The 10,381-nt window shown below is 46.2% G+C and overlaps 1 long non-coding RNA gene and 1 other non-coding gene across 2 annotated transcripts; both read left to right on the forward strand.

The window, feature by feature from the left end:
- The first annotated feature begins 791 nt into the window (after nt 1–791).
- On the forward strand, nt 792–1,871 carry LOC114807970. The gene is made up of 2 exons (XR_003755967.2): nt 792–873; nt 1,618–1,871. It is a non-coding gene; the product is annotated as an uncharacterized LOC114807970 (long non-coding RNA).
- A 4,130-nt stretch (nt 1,872–6,001) lies between these two features.
- Nucleotides 6,002–6,139, forward strand: LOC114808382. The gene has a single exon (XR_003756229.1). It is a non-coding gene; the product is annotated as a small nucleolar RNA SNORA7 (small nucleolar RNA).
- Nucleotides 6,140–10,381: the final 4,242 nt, after the last annotated feature.

Genomic DNA, 10,381 nt, shown 5'->3' on the forward strand with positions numbered 1-10,381 from the left:
GAAAAGGCTGGGAAGGGAGGAGGAGGAGGAGAGAAAGAAGAGGGGGAAGAGGAGGAAGAGGATGAGGGAAAGGAGGAGGAGGGGAAGAGGAAGCAGAAGAAGGAGAAGGAGGAGAGGGAGGAGAAGGAGACTAAGCAGGAAGAGTAGGAGAAAAGAGAGGAAGGAGGATGAGGAGAAGGGGAAGCAGGAAGAGGAGGAGGAGAAGGAGAAATGGAGGCAGAAAAAGGAGGGGAGGAGGAGGAGGCTAAGCAGGAAGAAGAGAAAAGAGGGGAGGCGAGGTGGAGGTGGAGGAGGAAGAGAGGGAGGGGGAGGAGGAGGAAGAGGAGAAGGAGAAGCAAGAAGAGGAGAAGGAGAAGGATTTTGATCAAAGCACTAGCACATGTATAAGACCTTGTGCTAGCAGGAACCAAGTCCTGGAATTTTGCTTCAATACCAATTAAATCTATTTCCAACAGAAAAGATACCTGGAGGAAGAAAATTGGCGGCCCATCATTTTTTAGAAAAAGTGAAGGGATTTTTTTTTTTTTTGGCAACACTGATAAGGAAACCATTTCTTTTCTGAAGGATATTTGAAAAAGAGATTTTTTTTTAAATTGGCTCATGAGGAAAGTAAACTTTTAATGGTCAGTGACCTGAGATGGCTAGCTTCCGTTTTAGCTTCTTTTTCCGTTCCACTCGGTGGCCCAGATTGTTTCAATTGATAAGCAGCAGCTGAGCCGCACACAAAGCTCCCGATAAACAGCAGCTACAGGAGGGAAGGAAACACAGGCCGGCTTCAGCTCCATGATAGAAATCTCCAAATGCCAAACCTAATAAAGCCAGCGAATGTGGTACCAACAGTGCCCCCAAATGATGCCCTGGGGGGCTTCTCAGGTTAGTTTCTGTCACAGCCCTGAAGTTACTTAGATATATTTGGGGTTCTAACAGTGTTAAAAAGGATTGCATTTCCTGCTTTTCAGCCATTCCCGATGGCTTCCATCTCCGGATTAAGATCTGGATGATCTCCAAACTGCACATAAAAGTGTAAGCGGAGAAAGGAGGAGAAGGAAGGAGGTGGGGGAGGTGGCGAGCAATTCGCATTGCTCTTTATGTTTTACCCTTGTTTAATGTCCTATAATCCACCCAGTGACAGATTCGAGACTGGATCCAAAGATAGCTGATGGGTAGAGTACTAAAAAGACAGGCTTCAGTTAACAGTTGGGGGTCAGGGTCAGGGAACCGTTCGACCTTTCCTGAATCCCACTGAGGAAGGGAGCCGGTTTTTCTTACTAGCTGGCTTAGAATGAAGCGAGTCACCCATTTCCCTCTCCATCTGAGTTTCCTCCTGAGGAAAATGGGGTTATCGATGTTCACCTCCCTCCCTCCCTCCCTCTGAGGTGCAGAATGGGGTTCATGTGATACTGCTTGGACAGGGCCGGGGCTTCCAAAGAGCTGGAGAAAGCACACACCCACTTTCATTCATTCTTTCAATCATATTTACCGAGCACTCACTGTGTGCAGAGCACTGTACTAAGCGCTTGAGAAGTACAATTCCACCCTTATGACTATACCCTTCCCAAATCAGTCATTTTTCAACGGGACGGTCAGTTTCTCTCTGGTTTGCTTTTACACCCTCAGCCTCTCCAAGAGAAATGAACAGATTGACTGACTGGCTGTAGCTTCTTGTTCTCAGAAAGCCAAACGCAAGTGGATAAAACAGCGGGTCTCCATGTGACCATTACCGGAACTGCTGCCGGTGTTTTTCCGTCGAGCTGCTCACTCAAATGGGAAAGGAAACGGCACAGGAAGAAAGCGAGTTCTCACAGAGTTTCTCCCGAGTCAACCAGGGGCTTTCAGGCATCTTTTAAATATATTCTTTAACCCGAAAAAAATGCATCTTGGCGTTTTTACTCATTTATGGGGAAGTCTGTTCATCCCAGGAAGACGGCGTAAACGATATCATTATCATTCAAGAAAATAAAAGTCGGCATCTTGGCGTCTGGGATGTGGGAACAGGTTGGATAGCCATCAAAATAAACGGGAGCCAAGAGAGGGCTCTTGTATTACCCGGAGAATTACGGGCAGCATCCCCCAAAGCTTCCAAGACTAAAACCCAGCCTAAAGGCAAGCAAACTAATAAAACCTTGAGTCTGAAAAGGCCTCCTTGGGGACCAGCTGCATTCCAGGGAAAGAGGCTGAAAGGCTCGGGGAAAAAGCACCCATCCACAGAAACAGCTCGACTTAACACGGTGTTAACAAAACACGGTTGTTTCGCTCTTAAACTGTTTACAAGGATGCAAACACCCATTCTTTCTCTAATGTTCCAAGTTGTTGTCCATTTGAAAATACTATAAGTGCCACCTTCTGGCTATCTGAACCTATTACATGCTGCATTCCCTGCCCGTTCATCCCTGGAGCCCAGAACACAGTATAAGGGAGCCCCGAAAACGGAGTGAAAGTGTCACTGAGTTCACGCACCTGTCTCCAGGAAGACTCCACATGAATCATATCAGATATTTAAGAGGGATTCTGTTTCCTCCTTGGCTCCCTCATTTCTACACGCTAACCATCTTCAGTTTTCAGCGATCTTTTCCTAATACCGAACGCAAATGCCTCGCTGTTATGGACACCTCTCCCCACTCCTCAAGAAACTCCAGTGGTTGCCCATCCACCTCCGCATCAAATAAAAACTCCTCAGCATTGGCTTCAAAGCACTTAATCAAGCTTGCGCCCTCCTACCTCACCTCGCTACTCTCCTACTTCGACCCAGCCCGCACACTTTGTTCCTCTAATGCTAGCCTTCTCACTGTAGCTCGGTCTCGTCTATCTCACTGCCGACCTCTGGCCCACATCCTACCTCTGGCCTGGAACACCCTGTCTCCTCATATCAGACACGTGATTGGTCTCCCCCCACTTCCAAACCTTACTGAAGATACGTCTCCTCCAAGAAGCCTTCCTTGACTAAGCCCTCCTCTCTTCTTCTCCCACTCCCTTCTGCGCTGGTCTTACTTGCTCCTTCATTCATCCTCCCTCCCATCCCCACAGCACACATGTATCTATCTGTAACATTTATTTATTTATCTATTTATATTAACATCTGTCTCCCCCTCTAGACTATGAGTTCGTTGAGGGCGGGAATGTGTCTGTCATGTTGTACTCTTCTAAGTGCTTAGTACTGTGCTTTGCACACACTAAGCGCTCAATAAATACGATTGAATTCTTGCTGAAGGGATGGAGAGCAGGTTGGTACTCTGCTCTGGCTGAGCAGAGTTTTTCCATCCGAGGGAGGAATGCTTTGCTGACAGATTTGGAAAACAATGAAGACTGTAAGCTCTACCGACTCTGTTATAGCATACTCTCCCACGTGCTTAGTACAGTGCTCTGCACACGGTAAGCACTCAGTAGATGTTATTGATTGATTGAAGTAGGAAGGAAGATACATCACACTGCTACTTGGCTGTATGAACAGGGACAATGGAGGACCAACTCTCAGCTGGGCCTAGGCCCCCGTGATATTCACATTCATAAAAAGACTATGGCACCTCATGCTCAACTCCTACAAAGGAAAGGTGGCCATATTGCTGAATTGTACTTTCATTCAATAGTACTTCATTCAATAGCATTTATTGAGCGCTAGGTGCAGAGCACTGTAAGCGCTTAGTACAGTGCTCTGCACACATTAAGTCCTCAATAAATACAATTGAATGAGTGAATATGTCCAGTTTTATACCAGACAGTCCAGTTTTCAGTAGCACTTACTATGTGTGTAGCACTGTACCAAGCACTGGAAGAGAATACACAGGTGAGACTTAGAGAAGGTCTCCGTCCCCTGGGGGGTTCACAATCTAAGAGTATAAGTGGGGAGAAGGGACAGGAGATGGTCATATCAGGAGTGATGAAATATTAAAGCACAACACAAATATCCAAAATAAAAGCAAAAATCAATAGGGTGCTGTGGCTACAGGAGCAGATTGTCAGGCTCTAAATCCAAGGCACACCCAGAGTCACTTTGCTGCCTAGGGGATGAACACCTTTGATCCCCATCCCAGTGCACACAGAGCATGGTGGGAGCCGGGACCCTCTGTGGTGAGAGGCAAAGCGGTAGTTTTCTAGCTTTCTGGTGTGAATATTGCACATTAAGATTTGGTATTGAAATTTTCAGCACCTGATCTTCCTCTTCCCTCTCCCTCTTCCTCACTTTCTGACAGTGGCTTGGAAGTAGCATTGATATCCAGAGACCTGGGAAGGGAAGCAGAAGGATTGCAGACGGAGGTGGGGCGTTCTGGGAGAGATGTGTCCGTGGCGTCGCTATGGGTCGGAGATGACTCAATAGCATAAGACAAGACAAGGGAAGGGAACACAAAGACTCTGGAGTCCTCCTGGAAATATAGTCCAGGTTCAGGTGACTCGAGGTGCATTTCCACAGAATGACCTGCAGGACATCATTACATTATGGTATGTGTCCAGCAAAACTCATGTAACATCACACGCATCTCCTGGTATTTTCCTACTGGCCCACGATGCCCAGCCCCAAAAGGAAGAGTTGGCATGCTCCCCATGGGAGAAGAGTGTATCTCTTTGGGATCAAAAAGAAGAGAAATTAGGTTTCCCCCACCATTGGAAAGCAGGGAAGGGAGCACCCTAAGATACAGAGGCATCGGGGCAGTTTCTGAGATGGGTTGTGAGAAATCACAGTGTCACTTCTTTTTTTTATGATATTTGTTAAGCACTTATTATGTACCAGGCACTGTACTAAGCACTGGGGTAGATACAAACTAATCAGGTTGGACATAGTCTATGTCCCACATGGAGCTCACAGTCCTAATCCCTATTTTCCAGATGAGGCAACTGAGACCCAGAAAAGTGAAGTGATTTGCCCAAGGTCACACAGCAGACTAGCGGCAGAGCGGGGATTAGAACCCAGGTCCTCCTGCGTCCCAGGCCTGTGCTCTACCTGCTAGGTCACGCTGCTTCTCTGTTTCTAAAGGGTCCTCTATCTAAAGGGGAAAGCTTATATCTACTCACAAAAGATAGAATCTTGTTAACAAGAGGTAAGAGTTTTAGCCCTTTCTTTCTTCTTCTCCAGCTTCTCTACCACCTTATCCTTCTCTTACCCCCTATGCTGATTGAATGGTGATGGGGCCGGTGGGGGCGGGGGGGTGGTGGATATCTTAAGCTATAAATATCTGACTATGAACAATCCACTCTTGAATGAGACCATTATCATTCAATCAGTGGTATTTATTGAGCACCTCCTGTGTGTGTGCAGAGCACTCCATTAAGCACTTGGGAGAGTACAATCCAACAGAATTAGCAGATACGTTCTCTGCCCATAATGAGTTTACAGTCTAGTCCACCCAGCTCTGGATTGTCTCCCCACCAGAGGCAACAGTGCATTGGTAGGAACTGGGAGATGAATGCCCTCTTTGATAGTCTCCTATTGGTCAGGAATGGATTCATTCAATCGTATTTATTGAGTGCTTACTGTGTGCAAAGCACTGTACTAAGCTAATCAGGATGGGTGCAGCCCATGTCCATCATGGAGCTCACAGTCTTAATCCCCTTTTACAGTTGAGACAACTGAGGCCCAGAGAGGTGAACTGACTTCCCAAAGCCACACAGAAGACCGTGGATCTTCTAGCATCTCCAAGTTTCCCCTCACTTTTCTTCTAGTAAAATTTTCTCCAGGTTGATTCTGAAATATTCGTGGTAGTCATCCTCTGTGTGCCCTCGTATTATCGCAGGATAGGACAGACCAGGGGAGAGGAGTGATTTGAAACTCCTTCTGAATTTTGTGGCTTCCCACTTTTTACTTTTAACCTGGAGGGAGTCGGTGTCACTCCATCACTCCCCTCCACCACAATTTGAGAGAAATTCTAACATTTTCCCACTGCAAAGCAAAGAGGCTGTCCAAATTGCAATGACCAAAAACACAGGGCTAAAGTGGTGATTTGTAGATATATCCATGGGGTTCACACCAGCAAACTCTCAAGCTGAATTGTATGTAAAGTAGGCAATATGGACCCTCTCAGGGTCACACCTGGAGAGTTTCCAGTACTCTACCAGCCTCGGCTATGGGAGGGAGAGTCAAGCAGTGGCCTACCCATTCCATTCCTAGCTTGGCCAATGGTTAGCGAGTAGAAGGTAATCTGCTACAAGTCAAAACTCACCCACGCTGGGCATTAGCAGCACGGGAGAGAGTCGAGGAAGAAGGCTCCAGTTTACTGCACAGAAGATGGCAATGGTAAACCGCTTCTGTATTCTTACCAAGAAAACTCTATGGCTACACTACCAGAATGATTGCAGATGAAGAGCAGGGTGTTCTGGAAGAGTTGTGTCCATGGTGTCGCTATGGGTCAGAAATGACTCCACAGGGTAAGACAAGATAAGGCAATATGGAGCGGAGTTAATAAAGTACTTTAGGATCACCCTGGGAAGAAACAAACTCTTAAGGATAGAGCACAAGTCATTTTAAAATCATACTCTGTAATTCACACTCTTCCGCTTCATTCTCTTTCCAAACAAAAAAGTTAGTGTGATCTGAAAACTTTTTGGTCATTGCCCTTCAAGCCAAAATCAACTCCAGAGTAATGTTGGAATTTGTCTGGAAGGCCAGGCGGATTTTCCTTAGCTCAACTGTCAGTGTCCGTATCCATATCTATCTCCCCTACCCCCACCCCCACTCCCCGCTCAGCAATAGTTCACATGGCACTGAGTTGGAGCATTGTTCAATGGGAGAAAGCTTTCAAAGTGCTCCTTTCTGAATGGCATAAAGTGCCTATTGAATCTCAGAATGCAGTTTCATTGTGGGCCTGACCTTGGCTTCATTTTCTCTTGCTCTCTCCCTGCGTTCCTCAGAGGTATGGACAGTAACGGGGCTGGGGAAATGTCATCCAGCAGCTTTTCGAAAACAAAATTTGAGATATTTGCACAATTCATACGGGGCTCATTGTTGATGCCCAAGATTCCTAGTTGTCAGCTTTTTATCTGGAAACACAGAAGAGTGGCAGAGACCATAAAATCCCAAAACGGGGGAGGTAGAGAGAGACCTGTGGTGCTATGAGGGAGCCTGCTTACAATGGGCCCTCTAATTCAGCAGAGCTTTAAGCGAGGCCTATGTTAAATAGGTCACTTAGACACCTTCCCCTCTGCTCCCGTCTCTTCCCACAGAAACCAGTCAGAAGGCTCTGATCCTCAGAAATGCCTCAAGACATAAATCGTTTCTGGTGGGACACTGTTTTGCTGTACAATTTTAAATAGCAATGCTGTTATAATGGACTTTGCTCCATCTTGGTAGTTCCTGCAGCAGTGACACTTTGTCATTCCAGGAAACAGAAGCTGATATGTCCATAAATACCACTCACCTCTAAAAACATTGAAAGACTGCTCTCTCTGCCCCTGGAATGGGACACTCAGGGACATGAAGAAGAGCAGACCACAAAGAGTAGACAAACAAAAACTCCTCACTAATGGCTTTAAAACTCTCCATCACCTTGCCCCCTCCTACCTCACCTCCTTCCTCTCCTTCTACAACCCAACCTGCACACTCCGCTCTTCTGGTGCTAACCTTCTCACTGTGTCTCCATCTCACCTGTCTCACTGCCGACCCCTGGCCCACATCCTACCCCTGGCCTGGAACGGCCACCCTCTTCAAATCTGCCAAACAATCACTCTTCCCCTCTTCAAAACCCTACTGAAGGCACACCTCCTTTAAGAGGTCTTCCCAGACTAAACCCCCTTTTCCTCAGCCCACCCTCCCTTCCATGTCACCTCAACTCACTCCCTTTGCTCTTCTCCCCCTCCCTGCCCCACAGCATTTACATATATATGTACTTATCCATAATTCTATTTATTTATACTGATGACAGTTTACTCATTTTGATGTCTGTCTCGCCCCCTCCAGAGTGTAAGCTTGTTGTTGCTGTATTGTATTTTCCAAGTTCTTAGTACAGTACTCTGCCCACAGTAAGCGCTCCATAAATACGATTGAATGAATGAATGAATGAATGAGGATATTTAAAAAAAAAAAAGCATACAGAACTTCCTTCACCAGATCAGTTGCATTGTGTTGAGGCCAACAGATTGGCCCAAAATGGATCCCATATCTTCAGGAAGAGTTCACAACTCCAGGACATGGGTGAAAGCACAAACCAGGATCCACTACTACAGGCTGGAGGTGCTCGTTTTATTGTCCTTAAGTTTGGCTGGGTCCAGAAATGCAAATGCTTTGCAAATCTTTCTCCTTCTCCATCAAAATGAACAAAATAAATGGCACAATTTCTAGTAGTTAACAGGTCCCAGAAAGCAGACCCCTAAAGATTTTTTTTTAATGGTGTTTGTTAAACGCTTTCTCTGTGCCAGGCACTGTACTAAGCACTGGGATAGCTACAAGCTCAGGCCAGACACAGTCCATGTCCCACGTGGGGTTCGCAGTCTTAATCTCCATTTTACACATGAGGTAACTGAGCTACGGAGAAGTTAAATGACTTGCCCAAGGTCAACCAAAGCAGACAAGTGGCAGATTAGAACCCAGGTCCTCTGACCCCTTAAGCCCATGCTCTATCCATTAGGCCATGCTGCTTCTCTAGTTGTCTAGAGTCAGTCACTGATAGTCTAATCTTCAATGAAACCAACCTTGATCTTAACTCAAATCCTTGCCCTAACCCTAACCCAAGCCCTAATAGGATTTTTCAACCACTGTAGGGCCGATTTCCATTTGGGGAAGCAGCAACGATTGGAATTTGTTGACCACTGAACTTCAGGTCTTTCACCTTAGGTGAGGCATCGCTGCTTCATTAGAAGGATAATTGCCTATCTCATAGCAGTGGAAGAACTGAAGGAGGAAAGGTTCAGAAAAAGGAGAATATGATAGCTTGTAAAAACAGCTCCAGTGCCTCTATATGAGGATCTGAAGCTACAAACTCCAACGATATCTTTCTGCCTCCGCTTTAAGTATTGGGAGCTTTAACATGACAAACTTGGAAATTCTGTATCTGGAATCATCATCATCATTATCGTATCTGATATTTCTTAAGCACTGACCCTGTACAAGCACTATAATGAGCACTGGAGATGGGATGCAGATACTTAAGCAGGTACTGTCCCTGGCTCACACGAGTCTGACAACCTAAAAAGCGGAGAGAGAATAGACCCACTGGGAAAGAAATGATAGCAAAAAACCAGTTAAAAATACTACTACAATAATAAGAACAAGAAAAGCAGCAGTACATAACTAATGGGAAGCTATAGTCCTCAAACTCCTCACTGCTCCAGGCAAGGCTGTCCTTGGCTGAAATACTTACAACCCTCTCATCATTCACACAGTTTCTGCCTGCTCGAGCCAGTGAGAGAGACGAAAGGGTGGCAAACACCTCCCTGCAGAATCAGAGCCGTGATAGCAGTCTGTCAAGCGCTTAGTACAGTGTTCTGCACACAGTAAGTGCTCAATAAACGTGACTGAATGAAGAGGAGACACCTTCTGTGGACTTCAAAGCCCAAGAGCCTTGTGGCAGCTTCTGCCTGGTCCGCTCCCCTGGGGTCTGATGGCCTTTGAAACTTTTCTTTCCTACAGTCTCCTACAGACTCTAGAGTGTAAGCTTGTTGTGGGCCAGGAATATGTCTGTTATATTATTATACTGTGCTCTCCCAAGTACTTATCACAGTGCTCTGCACTCAGTAAGCACTCAATAAATATGCTTGACTGACTGCTGCATCCAAATACCTGAAGCTCAGATACCAACACAAATCTATCCACAGTTAAACTAAGGGAGGTCACACGGAAAAATTCACAGTCAAGGAAGAACAACACAGAAGCAAACAAAAGGCAAAACAAATGGTGATTCTCTTGGAAAAAATACAAGGACGACTGGAAACACCAGAAGATTAGAGAAAGCACAGGGCTTCCCGACCTACACCGAACCTCTCTACACCACTCTCTCTACCGAACTCAACTCACTCGCTCCCCTATCCCTTCGTCCATCTCGCACCACTGATCCACATCCCTGGATCACCTCCACAGTCTGCTTCCTTCACTCCTGTGCACACGCCAAGGAGCATCGCTGGTGGAAATCTAGATGTCAGGCCGACCTCATCTGCCTCAAGTTCATCCTTGCTTGCTATGACTCTGCCCTCTCGTCTGTCCAGCAAAATAATTTCTCCCTCCTTATTGACAGCTATGCCCATTGGCCTTGCCACTTGTTCCAGATGTTTAACTCCATCCTCCCCCATCTGTCCCCCTGCCTCCCCTATATATTGCCTCCTACTTTGTTGAGAAAATTGAAACTATCAGGCGTAATCCCCCTAAAATCTCCCATGCTCCACTCCAGTCCCTCCCACCTCCTGCCTCTCCTTCAACTCTCCCATCTTTCCCAGCAGTATCTCAAGAGATCTCCTACCTTCTCTC

Source organism: Ornithorhynchus anatinus, chromosome X5 (assembly GCF_004115215.2).
Source record: "Ornithorhynchus anatinus isolate Pmale09 chromosome X5, mOrnAna1.pri.v4, whole genome shotgun sequence".
Taxonomy (NCBI): Eukaryota; Metazoa; Chordata; class Mammalia; order Monotremata; family Ornithorhynchidae; genus Ornithorhynchus; species Ornithorhynchus anatinus.